At 39.0% G+C, this 15,027-nt stretch overlaps 1 protein-coding gene across 3 annotated transcripts in view; it reads left to right on the top strand.

The window, feature by feature from the left end:
- Window positions 1-671: 671 nt before the first annotated feature.
- PLEKHA5 (pleckstrin homology domain containing, family A member 5) overlaps window positions 672-15,027 on the top strand; it is a 213,310-nt gene continuing 198,954 nt past the window's right edge. For all 3 annotated transcript variants that reach the window (XM_004693235.2, XM_012732834.1, XM_012732836.1), the window contains exon 1: window positions 672-726. The gene's annotated coding sequence lies outside the window, so the exon portion shown is untranslated. The remainder of the gene's footprint in view (window positions 727-15,027) is intronic.

Here is a 15,027-nt window from a genome sequence, read left to right as displayed (position 1 = left end):
ATGATTAAATCTCAGCCACTGGTCATTTGTGAGTAAGATGTAGCACATAAAGTTAGACACTGTGATTGACCTGCATCACTCCCAGGTTTGTTACTTGAAACTTAACATCTCGAAAAGTGTAGTGTATAGAAATACACCTGAATGGGATGTCAGATTTCTTTTCCCCTCCTTAAGTACTATGGAGCCTTATTCTCACAAGTGACACTTCTTAGGTGGATTCATTTCTGTAGTTGAAAGTTGTGGTAGTACAGATTGGTTTTACCTAAGAAGCTCTAGGTCCTGTCTTGTATGAACTGTTGGGTTTTTGTGTTTATGTTTTTACACGCTGTTCATGAGTGTTTCACCTAGCATTACAGGACATCCACCCCCCACCTTTTAACATTTTTTTGGACGCCAGGGCCTGGATTCTCTCTGCTCTGATTTTTAAAGTGTGTAGTCATGTCAGATAATCTCGAGTATTGATGGTGTTTTTCTGGTGGCTTTAAATTTGAACTGTCATTTTCCCTAAAATGAGTCTTATCATCAGTCCAACAGTTATGGAGGGGGAGAGGGAAGTTCCAAAACTTAATAAATGAAGATAGCTGACATGAAAATGAATAATTAAAATGAATTGAAACTCACTTTGCTGTCCCACTGATGTGATACTAATTGTGAAATATGTTTTCCAGATTTGCCAACTGGCTGGGAAGAAGCATATACTTTTGAAGGTGCAAGATACTATATTAAGTGAGTTTTTTTAATTGTGATTTCCCCCCTCCCCCTTGGTAATTCCAATGTTGTGGTTAATCTTCAGTCAGGTAGTTGTGTCTCTATGGTTTTTAAAGGTTTCTAATGTATTGTTGAGTTTATCCTATATATAGTGAGAGAATTTTGAGAGAAAAGATGACACTTAGCTTCCTGTATTTTGCCTGGACATTCATTCATTTGGGAATTTTTGGCATTTATGTATTCATTCATTCCTGGGTATATGGACATTATTAGTGTTTTGTCTTTAGCATTATAGTTCTTAAATGTGTACCCTTTGGTTCTCAGTGTTAAGAAGCGAGAGAAAACAAAAAAATCCTTGACTTAGGTTGCCATCTTTTTTTTTATTTAGTAAATTCTGTTCTTGTGTATTTGGACCAGAGCTGTGTAAGGAGTGGCAAAATGATGTAAGCTGGGTTACAATCCAATGGCCAATGACAAGGCTGAAAGTAAAACATCAAATACATATTGAATGTTTCCTGAACATCTGTTTAAGCACAGTTTGCAGTTTGCTTCTGATTATTTAAATAATTATTTTTTTGAGATGTATCAAGTTGTTTTACTGATGTTTGAATAAAAAGCTTTCAGTAGCACCTACAGAAGAAGAAATAACTAGTCTGTTCTGACTGATAAACTAATTGTACAGTCTATTGAATTAATTTCTGTTCAGAGTTAACTGGGTAATACTTGGAGATAAAAGCAATGTTTGGGGTCAGTATTTCGTGGAGAATTTTTTAGCTGCCTCCCACATGAGAAAATAAGGTGGTTTTATCTTAATTTAAAATTAGTATTTATTTAGAGGTTGTTGTTGTTTTTAAAAAATGTTTGCTATTGGGGAACCAAGGTTTGAAAGAGAGTACTTTGGTCACCAAGATTTGGTTGAAATGTCAAAGTTTATCAATATAACAGATACTTAGCCAAAGGTCCCTTTATTTCATAGGGTCCAGTCAGATCTTTTACTAAGTGATGGTTTTAATATCATACCATGTATCTATTAAATTACAGTTACTTGCCTGGTTTAAATATTTTTTTAGAGTGGTATTTATATAAAATGGCAAGAGATATTTGTAGGCATTAGGAATGTTAGATTTTAGATATAGAAGCAGTGAAAGCTGAAGACCCAGAAATGGTTAGTTTCATGATGTGGTTCTTGGGTGTTTTCCACTTTTTTTTTTTTTTGAGATAATGTTACACATTAGAAGATGGCTAAAAGCTACTGATATGAGTACCATGCAGAATCATAAAGTAGTTTTCTAGTAGTGGTTCTTATCCTGAATGAAAGGGAGTTTGCATTCCCATGAGGATTTGACTATATTATTGCTGTGTATGCAGAAAGAGGTTTTTGTTGGAATTCATTTATTTTTACCCAATTTAATTTTAACTACGATAGAGTAAACCTAGTAGCAGTAATACTGCAATTCTTAATTTTAATATCAGTGATTGTGTATTTTCTTAGATGAATGTTTGACAGTAATGAATGTTATATATTTCGGTGTGGGTTGAAATGTATGTTTTAATTTAGAACTAAGCTGTTGCAAATATTTAGTTTTCTTTTGTTTGCCTCGCCATTTTGATGATTTTCTTTCATGTTGACTTAAACAAATTAGAATCTTATTTGAGTGTTATGCCTGAGTAAGTTTCCCAGGAAACTGATGATAATATTATGAAACCTGTAATCATTTCACTTTAACTCTAAAAAAAACTTTTAAGCTAGAGGGTTTTAATCATGGGAATTAATAAGCTATCAGTAATTTTGTCCACAAGTAGCAATGATAATTTATGTTATGAAAGTAACTTGTCTTAAAATTGAGCATGTCATAGAAATTTATCACTCATTCAACTTATTTTAGATAAAATAACCATTGGCAAATATGATTTGTTAGTTTTTAGATGTTCCTGCTTTTCTTTGTGGGTTATGTCAGAACATTAATTTCTTTTAAGATTAGTTTAATCCCTAATGTAGAGTGTAATTTCCTAGAATTTTTTACTTGTATTGTTATGAGTCATTGGGGATACTTTAATCATTCTAATATGATAAAGGCACTACTTTTATCTTAAACTTTACAACTTGCAAAGTGCTTTCACCTATATTATCATCTCTGAATCTCATTTTAGTCTTAGGAGTAGTCTAAAGAATTATCATTTCCATTGTCTCACTGCCACAGCAATAAAATAACAGAAACAAGCCTTTAGAACTTTCAGTCTGCAAAGACAGCAAGATGAGAAACAGCAGGAACATGGACTATATTTAGATTGTTCATCGTGGAAGGATAGGAGTCTGAAGTAAGAAAGTGATTCATGGTGATGAGCATATTTCTCACTGTTCTTTCAGAGTTGAAGAAAGGAGGTTATTGATCAAATCATAAGAAAAAGAGGTGATATAGTGAGCATGAATTTTGCTCACATGAAAAGAAGGAAGATAGAAAGAAAGGTCCATAAAAGTTGACCCTCTTGCTATCCCTAATCCTGTTTGGCTGGGAGACTCCCTTAGCGGGAAGGGAGACCTATAAACTTGAGTTGTTTCTACCTCTGTTCCCAAGTGAGGTACATTGCACTCCTAAAATTCTTGAATGGATATTGACACGGTAAATTGTCAAAGCGAGTTTATCCTTGGGTTTCGTGGTGTTGATGACTCTGTGGTAATGGTGGCATCTGTGAGTCACAGAGAAAGGCGTATTGGCCTGGGGAGCAATGAAGGGGCTGGCCGCCGGGCACGGCCTTTTGAACAGACTTTGGACTTACTCAAAAGGCATCTTCTGAATTCTATGCCATTTTTAAGCTTCTTTGAATTTAATACTCTCTGCGTATTTTGTATATTTTACAAAATACTGAATGCAGTGAAGAGATCTGTGAAGAGATGATGGGAACTGTGGAAAACAACTTAGCTTGTCTGACCTGCTCAGCCATTAAATTTCTTGCTTTCAGCTTTGTGTAGCTAGCCACAGAGACCTGTGTAATAGATAGGTATTCTTTCTCTGTGTTTCTACATTTTGTGTTATGTCTACCTATCTCCCCAGCACAGCTGCATGGAAACAGCAAATAATAATAACAGTGTCAACAAAGCCCTGATCAGAGTAAGAGTTGTATAGTTTTGGGTTGGATCAGTTTACTTTACCACTTTTTGAAATTGGTTGTTTAATAAATGTTGACATTATATATCAGAAAATATAATGTAGAGACTGTATTTTACTTCAAATCCACTTGATCAAAAATGTTAGTATTTGAAAATATGTTCTTTATTTGAAACATAAATATTTAATACTTTAATTTTTATCTAAGAAAAGTTGTTTTTCTGTCATCACCCATGCCATCCTCTAAATTACAGTATTGTGTATATATGTGTATGTGTATGTGTGTGTGAGTGTGTATATACACACATACACGTAAATATGTATAAACAGTTTGAATTTGATTATTGAGTTTCCATGCTGCTTTTTAAAACTTAATTAAGGCTGTTTGTCTTTGAGAAAGAATGCAGACAATTATCAGTGAATTTTATAATTTATAAAGTGCAGTTTTAAATATTTAAATAACTTAGCCCATACAGAAGATAATCATATATTTTTGGAAGTTAGGAAGCTCTCTGCTTACGCCTTGAAAATGCTGCTTAATGACTGTAATGATAGGTCACGGTAGCTGAAAATGGATGTGTCATTGACTCTTTCTCTACTTCAAAGCTTGAAGATTGTTAACTTACATGTCAAGTAAATCTAAAACAGTCTGCACTGAATATTGAGAAACTTTGTTAGGATTATCTAAAGGTCATCTTCATATGTGGCATATTGGGATCAAAAAGTCTTCTCAGAGTACAAATATAGTGTATATATGATGCGGTTGTATTTTCATATTGCATTTTCCTTGACTTACAGTTTCTGAAAAATAAACTTTTTCTCAGATATACAGATGGAGCTATGTTTGATTTTGATGACTAGAGTTTCATGTCTGTATCTGTGATGGCTGGATCTGAAGTGTGCTAAAAATTCCTTATCTGCATTGAAGGGATTTCTAGTATGGAATGACTATTTCAGGTTGCAGGTGAAATGTGTCTTCATAAATGGATCATCACTCAAAATATAGGGAAAGATGGGGACTATAACTACTACAAGAATGTTAATGTATGTTACAATGTATTTGATATTTAAGATGTGTTGGTGTGTTTGTTCTGATGTGTCATGGCTGGATTTTGCTTACTACTGCCATATAATGCTTGCAAGCAATTCATGGAGATTGTGTTGCTTTTTCATTTTCATGTGAAAGCTTTGGACGGTAGTATGTGATTCTTAAATGTGTAAAGCTCTTATGCTAATTCATTAGGCACAAGAATAAAGTACAGTCTAAACTTCCAAGGAGTTTTACTATATGGACCACACATATTGTGTTAAGAAGATTGAGTTGGGTGTATGGAGTCATTTAGTGCTAGGCACTTCAGCATGGTGTGAAACAAACTTATCCTTCATAATAGCCTATTATTTATTTTCCACAAACAGGATAAAAACATCTCTAGTTGGTTGCTCGAGACTAGAGGCAATCATTTCATAAAAACAAGTCAGTCAACCGACAAATAAAAGCTTGATCTACACCCTCAAATCCTGTAGACTAGTATTTTATTAACCTCTCCTTGGCATTTGATTATCCTCTTACCTCCCCTCAGAAGCACCTAGTGATTGCCAGGCACTGTTCTAGGTGCTTGGTAATTCACCGGGAGCGAGCCCAACAGGGGCCTTGTCTTCCTAGAGCCAATAGCCTAGTAGGAAAAACAAAACAAAAAAAATACAACAACCTGTGATTTAAAAAAATGGCACCTTCCTAAAGGATGAGTGTGTGTGCTGTGACAGATTTGGAAAGTTGGCTATAAATAAGTGTTTCAATGACAAAACACCGTTAGCATTTCATGATCGGGACACCAGGACTGGTGACCAGAGTGGATTTTCCTGTGGCATCCCTTTGTCCTTTTTTGTAGCCCCAGGATCCCAGCTCAGGACTGAGCCTGCTCAGTGTCCTTTCCTTGAGGTTCTGTGTTTCGCTCAGTGCCTGGCGTCTATCTAGTCAGTGTCCATATAGGTGGTGTCTGATGCTCCTGGCTTCTAGTCTTTGAAAGAGCTAATTGGATAGAGCAAAGAGATCCCCACACCTGTGTGGCTGCATTTGGATAACCCTTTCTGGATTTCTCAAGTGATTTTACCTCTACTCTTCATAGGCCTCTTTTTTGTAAATTGTCGAAGCTAGTGTGTGTTTAGGAAAGGGGAAGAAATAAAGACTAGAAAAAGATAAGGTGTCGGGAGAACCAAGGAGGGGAACCCAGGGTTCTTTGACTTCATTAGCAGTGGTTCTGTTCCTGTGGTCTTTTCATTTCTCTTGAGCCAAGAATTTATAAGGTGCGGTTAGCAATTACATGTTGCATGTACAAATGCGTACATTGGGATTAATGGTGAAAACATGCTATTCGTGATCTGTTGGTGGGATCATAAAAACAAGGAAGAAGAGGCAAAATAGCTCAGACTGTCCTGGAAAGGCATGAAGGAGGAGGTAGGATGTGAATTAGGAGAAGGGATGTGAACTAGCTGGATTGATACAAGATTGGCAGGAAAATTCATGGGAGTGGGCACATCTAGAATGTGTGTGATGAGTAGTAGTAGCTACCTTACTTAAGTGGTGGTTAGGAAAATGCTGTGATAAAGGGAGGTAAATGCTTTTTGAGCTGTGTAGTGTCTGGTCTTTGTATGTCCAGCTGAGGTTTTCATTTTCACAGGTGCTCCATGGTACCGTGTTACTGGCATCCAGTGAGGTTACATGGGAGATTTTAATAATGGATGCACAGAGTAGAAGGGGGCAGGCCTGCAAGGAGACCCATATGGGGTGTGTTGCTGTCATGTGGCATTTAGTTTCTTGCAGCTAGTTAGTGGCCATGGGGCTGAAAAGGAAGGTGGACAATGGTCGAAATTGCAAGAGGAGTAAACTGAGTCAGGAGGTTGATGGAGGAAAGGAAAAGAGCTTCTCAGAGCCTTTGTGTTTTAGGGACTCCGAGAATGGTTGATGCCCTTAACCAGAAAGAAGAGTGGGTGAGGGGAGCGGGAGAGTAGCTCTAGGTCACTTAATGTTGGTTTGGTTTTGAACTGTGTGTCTCCAGAGGACATAGCATTTTAGGTGGTGAAAACTTGGTCTTCCCAAAGGACTTCCAGTGTTATCTTCTGTTCTTCCCTCACACATACAAAACACAGTGTTCTCTCCCCAGTAGCCTGTCTCAGCTACCTAAATGAACTCTATACCAATATGTATAGCTCCAAGTTGGAAAAGGCATGCTTATTTCTGGGTCCAGTTAGTCGTTCAACAAATACTATTTACTCACAAGTATGTTAGGCTTTGTGAAGGAAGCAGACATGGACTTCACTCTTAAGGAGCTTGCAGTTGAAATAGTGGGAGAGCGAGTGATGAAAGGTAACCTCACAGATTGCAGACCCTGATAAGTGCTGTGAAGTATACATGTGAAATTAGTGGGAGAGACAGTAATAAAGTAATCACACAAATTGCAGACTGTGATAAGCACAGCGAGGATTACATCATGCTCTGACCAGCTCTTTTGGGTGGCCAGTAGGAGAGGTCCTGGGTGAGGTCTTTCTTACAAACATAAGGAATAACAGAAAGAAGCCTACCTCTGAAAATTTAAGGACAGGAACAGAGCAGTGCAAAGTCACTTGAAAAGCAAAATCTGAGCAGCACCTGAAATGTTGAGAACCGAGTGTTGCCCCTGAAGACGGGGCAGACGGGTGAGGTGCGGAAACTGAGAAAACTGCCACCAATGTTGTCCCATACCTCCTCCTGCAAGGCCAGGCTTAGCCAACTGATTGTGACTACCATCAGCCCCAGCAGCAAAGACTTCCGCTCAGGCGTTCATGGATGATGCATTCTGATTTTGAATTCTCTTCAGCACATTTTGAACTCATGTTTATGCGCCTCTGTGATTAGGAGACACAGCTCAACAAAATGCTTCTGTTCTGGGTGGGCTGGTGGAGGAGAGAATGTCAGGCAAAGCAGCAGTGATAAGTAAATACCATCCTACTAAGAATGTGTACATGCTACCTGGGGGGCGGGGAAGGAGTAAGGAGTAGGTGTGGGGAAAATAAAGGAGGTGAAACCAGAGCAAGAGCTTCCCTCCTCGGCCCTGTGGCCTTCAGTGTTCACATGGCGGCTGACACTCAGGGACGGTGGAGGCATCCAGGGCCCAGCAGACAAACCACCCTCTGCGATGTCCCTCTGCTGTGCTGTTACAAGATTTTGGGAGGCTAACAAAGTCTTGAAAATAAGTCTGTGCCCCCAAGAGATTTTTCTCCTAATATTTTTCCTTCAAGCTAACAGACTTGGGATGAAATATTTTAAATTGTATAATTACTGTATTTCTTTTAATCAGCCAGTGATTATTAGTTACCACTGACTAATAATAGCTTTTCAGAGGGAAAGAGAGTGACCATAGGAAGCCACTGCCTTAACCCTTACTTCAGGGACATACTTAACCTGGACACATTTCAGGTGGAGGCACGTGTGGCACCCAGGTAGCACCGAGCCCCCCAGGGTGGACATGATCTGTGAAAGCCCTTGTTACTGCCTGTGCTTAAGTCCCATGGCCTAAGCCTTTCTCATAGTAGGTTCGATCAATATGTATTTATTGAGTGAATTTTGATAATGACAGTCAGCTTAGTTCATGCTTAGTCAGAAACCTTGTAACTTGGCTCCCTCTGTGGGGCTTTTTTCTACCCCAATGTGAATACATAAGTCAGCCGTTGTGGATTTGGGTGTATGTGGTTCTCCTTCGAGAGACAGGCAGAATCTACTCAGGAGCAGCAGGATGCAGGGCCTGATCCTTGGGAAAGCCAGGATAATGCAGGGCCCGGCTGGGTGAGAAACAGTGACACCCAAGCTTGCCAATGACCAAGCCATTTCAATGTAGAGATTTACATGGTTCATGTTACTTTGGCTTCTGGAGAACCAGGGAGATGCTGACCTCTGTACTATGATGAATTGTATGGGTAAAGCAAGTGTAGACCAGATCTCAAAACACTGGGTGCTAGAGAGTCCTGAGAAGAACAGAAAGTGGTCCTTGAGAGGTGCAAATGGTAGAAGTTTCAGAGCCCCTTGGGGAGCTCTGTGCTCTCAAAGTCGCCCTTGAACTCCTTGGGAAGTGTTTTCAGAAGTAGCCAGTCACTTACGCAGCTCTAGAGAGAGTCCCTCCTACTGTTAAATCTCTGATGGCCAAATGGTGTCAGAGTGAACTTCGTGTTTGCAGCACCCAGTAGGATGTTTAAACTAAAAACTTGAAACAGACTGAGAAAAAAACTTGAAACACACTGTGAGAAAAGCGAGTGTTTAGGCCGTTCTGAATTTAGGGGGACATTTTTCTGCTTCCAACTTGCCATCCGCGTAGGACTCAGTGAGTTCTTGAGACTCTTCCTCACCCACCTTCCTTCACTCTAGAAAGCCTCTCTCCATTTAACCACAGAAATGGTGACCTGCAGCCCAAAATTACAACCATTTGGGTTTTTAACCCAAAAGATAGGGTTTCATCTCTACTCCCAAGTGGAAGAGTCTGGGACAAGGATTTGATCCATTTTGGATGAGAAGCCCATTTGCTGGAGTGAGCACTGATGCAGTGATTGTCTGTCTTTGGCTGGAGCCAAGATTACTTCCAGATGGATAAGCCTTCCAGAAACCATGTGATTAGAGAGAAAGACCCAGTTTATTGCAGGAGGTTGAGGTGTGAAAGATTAAATGATCAGGAAGCTACTGTCCCACCCTTGTAAAATAGTGCAGAGTGCCAAAGTCCATGGAAGTCTTGAACCTGCAGACTTGTAAGGAATCACAGCATCAGTGTTCTTCAACAAAGCCTTTTGCTGTACCTCGCAGAGGGAGCAGTTGAGGATACACAGCACGGGAGAATAAAGAGAAGTACAGAGTTCTGAGGCGCAATCTTTAGAAACCAGTCACATACTGACCTTGGGGAAAAGGGAGGTTGAGGAAGCCAGTATCTCTGTGATTAAATCTCCACCCTACCATTGTGGGGCAGGGATTCTTCTGAAATTACTGGCACATCTGAGAATAATCCCCAAATAGCATCAGTGTTGAGTAATGCTACCAAACTTAACCCTTCTCTCCTTCCATAGATGTTCAGTACAGCCCTTCCCGGTGGCTTGGATTCTTTTACATGTATCATTTCTTTGCATAGACATGGTCTTAGGGAAGGAAAGAATTCGCTTCTGAGATCAAAAATAGTGCTGGTGTTCATATTTAATTAATTCCAACAGCTTTTGCAGAACTCAGTTGAAGGTGCATATAATACCTGTTATATTAAATATTTATTATAAAGCTGTTCAACCTAGAATTTGAAATGGCAGAGTCTTGAAAAGAAATAACTCCTTGCCTAAGTTTGATAATACAAGGTAGTCATATAGGGAAAGTAACATGTTAAATTTAATTTCTTCCCTCTGTTTTATTTTACTATATTTATTTTTTAAAAACTTGTTCCATCACAAAATATATGTGCATTCTAATAATGGTATTTAACATTTTTGATGGTGGTGGGTGTACTGTGGCAACAATACCTGAAGGGGAGGTGTGGAGGTGTCCTACACCTATAATAAAGGCAATGTGTAAACCAATGTTAACCCATTAAAAATATCAAAAAATTTTATTGTTGGTAAAGAAAATTATTCTAAATCAAATAATGAGTGTTTAAAGATATGGGTCTGTATGCTATTACAGTTGAATGCTTTTTTCATTAACGTTATATTGTAGGTCCTGTAAATGTATGATCTGTCTTATCATTATTTTTAGGTGGTTACTTTGTTCTAACTTATTACTGTGAGAAAAATGTGTGTCTAATTTTTTACATATATGGTATTCATATAAAGACATGTATAGCTATGGATATAGTGATCTTATCTATAAAGTGATAAATCTTAAGGTAGACAGTATACCTTAGCTGTTTAATAGTTAGGAATAACAGATCACTTTGACCCCTTACCCTTCCCGTCACACTATAATTGGGCTCCCCAAAGGTCATATTTCATTTATTCATTCATTTACTTATTAGCTGATATTTCAGATGATATACTCTTATGTTGAAAACATTGCCTCCATAATTGTCAGAACAAATGCAGTATAGTAGAGAGTTCAGTTTAATTAAAAGGAACTTACAAAAATAATTATTTCTTATATGAATATCTAGACTTGGAATAGATATTCCTAGACTTGGAATATTGGGAAATTATGCTTTTTTTTAAAAAGCGTTTTTAAAGGTTCATCATCCAACATCTTGTCCAGCTGTCCTTGATAAGATTTGTACAGATTTGTGTCCCTCCCGTTATTGAACGAGACTGTTTGAGTGTGTCCCCCTTTCTCTGCAACTTATTGGATTGGACAGAATATGTCCAGTGTTAAGAGTGTTGTAAGAATATTATGAGTGACTCAGATAGTTTTAAATAAGGCTCAAAATCAAATCTCTTTCAGTGATCTGTTACTTCTTTACCAACTCCCCCAAAATTCAGGGATATAAGCAATAGTTGTTGGTCATTTTTTACCTTTTTGGTATTGTACTAGGCTCAGTGAGGTCATTCTTGTTTCATGTAGTATAACCCAGGACTCTTAGGCAGATCCACTCAGCTGGAACCTGGCTGAGACATCCAGTTCTCTCCTAGTGACAGCCTACACTCAGTGGTCTGTCTAAAGTTTCTTTATAACATGGCACCAGATTTCTAGGCAGGAACATTTCAAAAGGACCAGTTCCTCTGTGCAAGTCCCTTCTAAGCCTCTGCTTGCATTACGCTTGCTTGTGTCCTGTTGACCAAACAAGCCACGCAGCCAAGACCAGAATTTAGAGAGGGAAAGGACTACATAAGCCTGCGAGGACCGGGACCTCTGGCTCATTGCAGACCACTGACGGAATGGACAGCCAGAGCTCGTAAATAACCTTCACTTAGTGTTGCAGTTAATTGATCAGCAGTAGCAGTTTGGAGCAATGTATGCAGGAGAATTTGGAGACCTACTTCTGAATCAGTAGGAAAGCATATTGTGATAAGCTAGTGATTTTGCTAGGGCTTAGATGAGGAGGTAGTTATACTGGTGTGTTAATCATCCTTACCTCAATACCTATGAATTCAGGCCATAACATTGAAAAGCCCCCAAATAAAAGCAATCCACGAGTTTGTGTGTGAGGCCAAATAGTTTAAAAACCTGCAAGTACTTGAGTAAACTGCCTGAAGTTTTTCATCATAGTTCTATGATAGTGATTCTATAATGGGTAGTCTGTCGGTTACTGATAGCTATCTAGGTAAATGGAGAACGTGTGTGAGTGCCAGAGATTTTAAGTGCTTGACTGAATTGTCACTTGTTCTTTGGATTAACCCATGTGAATTAAATGGTAATTGTCACAGGCAGTATACAAGTGGGCTCTGGGGAACTCTGCATTCCCAGGGAGACTTGCAGGAAATGTTGCTATTTCTTCCTTTTCTCGTAGTGTGGAGTGTCCTGTCATGCATTACTTCCCTCTGCATCCCTGTCTTTATATTACATACCCACGCCTCCATGTGTGAGTATAACAGAAATGAAACTGTCCTATATGTACTTTTTATTTAATAAATACATTAGGCCATTTTCATTTTAGCAATTAGAAGTCAATACCATTCTTCAGTAGCTACAAAATAGGCTTTCGTTACTGTGGACACCTACTGTTATACGTTTAGTTTTTTCTGATCTTCTAAAAGTATGGCAGTGAACTTAACATAAATTTTGGTCATACGCAGACATTTTCAAACATTTGCCAGTAGGAATTGCTGTGTTAGATAGTAAGGTTCAGCGAAACACCATAAATGGGGTCCAGAATGAAGTGATTAAATGTGGAGGTGATTAAGTACTGAAGTGATAAATGAAAACAGTATTTTTTGGTAAGTTCCTGGAGTCATAAAAACATAGAAATGTGATAGAAAGTAGCTCACTCTATAAAGCTGCATAATGAATCAGAAAGTCCCAGTGATAATGGGGGTGCACTCACTTCCTAAATTCCTGGGGAGCTGGGGTCAGGCTGGCTCTTGGGGCCACTTGCCAGCCACATTCAGGTTAATTTACAGTCCTCCTCTTTCTGGTTCACAGTCAGGCAGGCTTCCTTCACAGTCTTTTCCATTTCAGGCAGCCTCTCTGGTGTGCCAGCACGTGGTGTTGCCAGGCCTCAGTTTTGGCTACCCTCGCAGGCAGCAGTGAGACCTTGTTTGGGCTTGTGCTCCTGGTCTAGCCATGCTTGGTATCTTCCTCTTATGGTTGCCAGTTTGAATCTATTCTGCAGATGACCTCTTCCATATGTTTTCACGATTTGTCTATTATTTTTTTTGGTGGCTTATGTTTCTGTTTGTACTCTTGGTATCTGGACCAGTTATCTTACTAGGAATCCTCCAAAACATTTGGGTTGTGCGCCCTTACAAGTGAAAAGTTCTGTGCACTCTGCTATGTGTGTTTTAAAATTGTGTTCATGTATTGCTGTCAGTCCATGTCTTATATATTAGTAAACATTAATTTTCCTTATTTTACAGGGATAAGTGGGAACAGGAATGCTAACTATTGATTCCTACAACCCCAGATTTGGGAAATCTGGTGTGCATCCTACCGGGAAACTGGGTGTTGAGAACACAGTATATAGTTTAGGCCTTCTACAGACCCCTGGGGATTGCCAAGGGGGAACACGCCCTGTTTTGTGTGACCACAGGGTGTGTTTGCATGAGCCTGTGGCCCTGAACACTGCAGAGAAGGGGAAGGCCACCGCTGGTCAGTCCTGTTACAGGCTCTGTTTACCTGCATTAACTGTATCACTTCAAGAAAATTTCCTATCCCATTATGTGCCATTTCTTCCTGGATACAATGGAGATCATTCTTGTCTTGCTTGTTCTATAGGCCTATGATGTTGTGGGTTAATATATGTGAACAAATGTTGAAAAATCACATGTATTAGTTATGAATGCCTGGGTATTTGTTGTGTTCAACACAATGACTCTATAGGAGGACGTGCTTTGATGTTATTCATGCTGGCAAACAAGTGCATGTTCTACTCACAGTGGTTCAGAGGTACTTTAAGGCTTTATCTCAAATGAATGTTAAACCTCTTGAAGGCTAGAACTGTTAATCAAAATAGCCAGTATGATTTGTTGGTCATGGTGTCGTACACTTTTAACAACATACATATTTTACTTTTAAAATGTTCCTTTTGAAGAAAGTTGAGTGGTTTAGAATTAGAATTCGTTTGTTTGTGAAATAACCCAGTGGCACCAGTGAATATTTTTCTTTCCTTTTTTTTCTCGTGGAGATTAGTGACAACTATATTCTAATATGAATGATCAACTTGATTTGTATATAAAAATACTGTAAACTGCGGTCCAAATCTGACATGATTAGCTTCTTCTGACATTCAGTATTCTGAATAGCTCATGCTTCGCTCCTTTTTTTACATCAAGATGGACTTAAAACAAAGCAAGTTATGCTCTTCTTTCTTTCCAAATGTTGACTTTCCAATCTAAACAAGTAATCAAAACAGTTAATATCAATGTGATATAATTAAATCCTTCACATTCTTATTTAGAATATTTTTAGGCAGACTTTTTTTAAAGAGTGAAATAGAGCCTCCCTGGTGACATAAGAGGTCAAGCACAGCATTGTGAAGTTATCACAGTCACTGCACCCTGAATTCAGTGCCTGACCAGGGAGCTGACCCACATGGCGCAGCAGACCTCTCCTGGCTCATCCACTGCTCCCCTCAGCAGTGGATTTCAGTCAGTCTGCCTGTGCTGTTTCCCACTCTGTCTCTAGTGAATCATCTTACCCCCCAACACACACACCTCTGGCCTGTACCCCAGTTCTTGAACGTATAAATAAATATATCATTTAAGAAAAAGAGTGAAATATTATCTATGACTGTAGAGAAAAGGCAGGACCTAGCTGGAACATATTGTCCAGGTAAGTGAAGACTTCAAGGCATCATTGGAATGAGAGTCTGTGCTGTAGGCATTAGAGCTTCAATAAAGAAAGATGGTATATGGTGACATGTACCCTGGGGTGACTATGAAAAGGCAGCTTGGAACTGGAATTACACTGTGTAAATATATAGATTTGAAATATTTACTATGATTCAGTACTCAGCTTCTGTGGATGAGAAGGCTCTAGGGCATGTGCTTGGCTGGCAGAGTCAGAACCCATGACCAGCAGCAGCCATGGGCTGAGGGCCAGGAAAGGTCACATTCCTCCTGAACACTCTGT

This window comes from Condylura cristata, unplaced genomic scaffold, assembly GCF_000260355.1.
Source record: "Condylura cristata isolate star-nosed mole 26May11 unplaced genomic scaffold, ConCri1.0 scaffold00036, whole genome shotgun sequence".
Lineage (NCBI taxonomy): Eukaryota > Metazoa > Chordata > Mammalia > Eulipotyphla > Talpidae > Condylura > Condylura cristata.
Note: the sequence above shows the minus strand (reverse complement) of the source record. Positions and strands in the feature narration are given on the sequence as shown.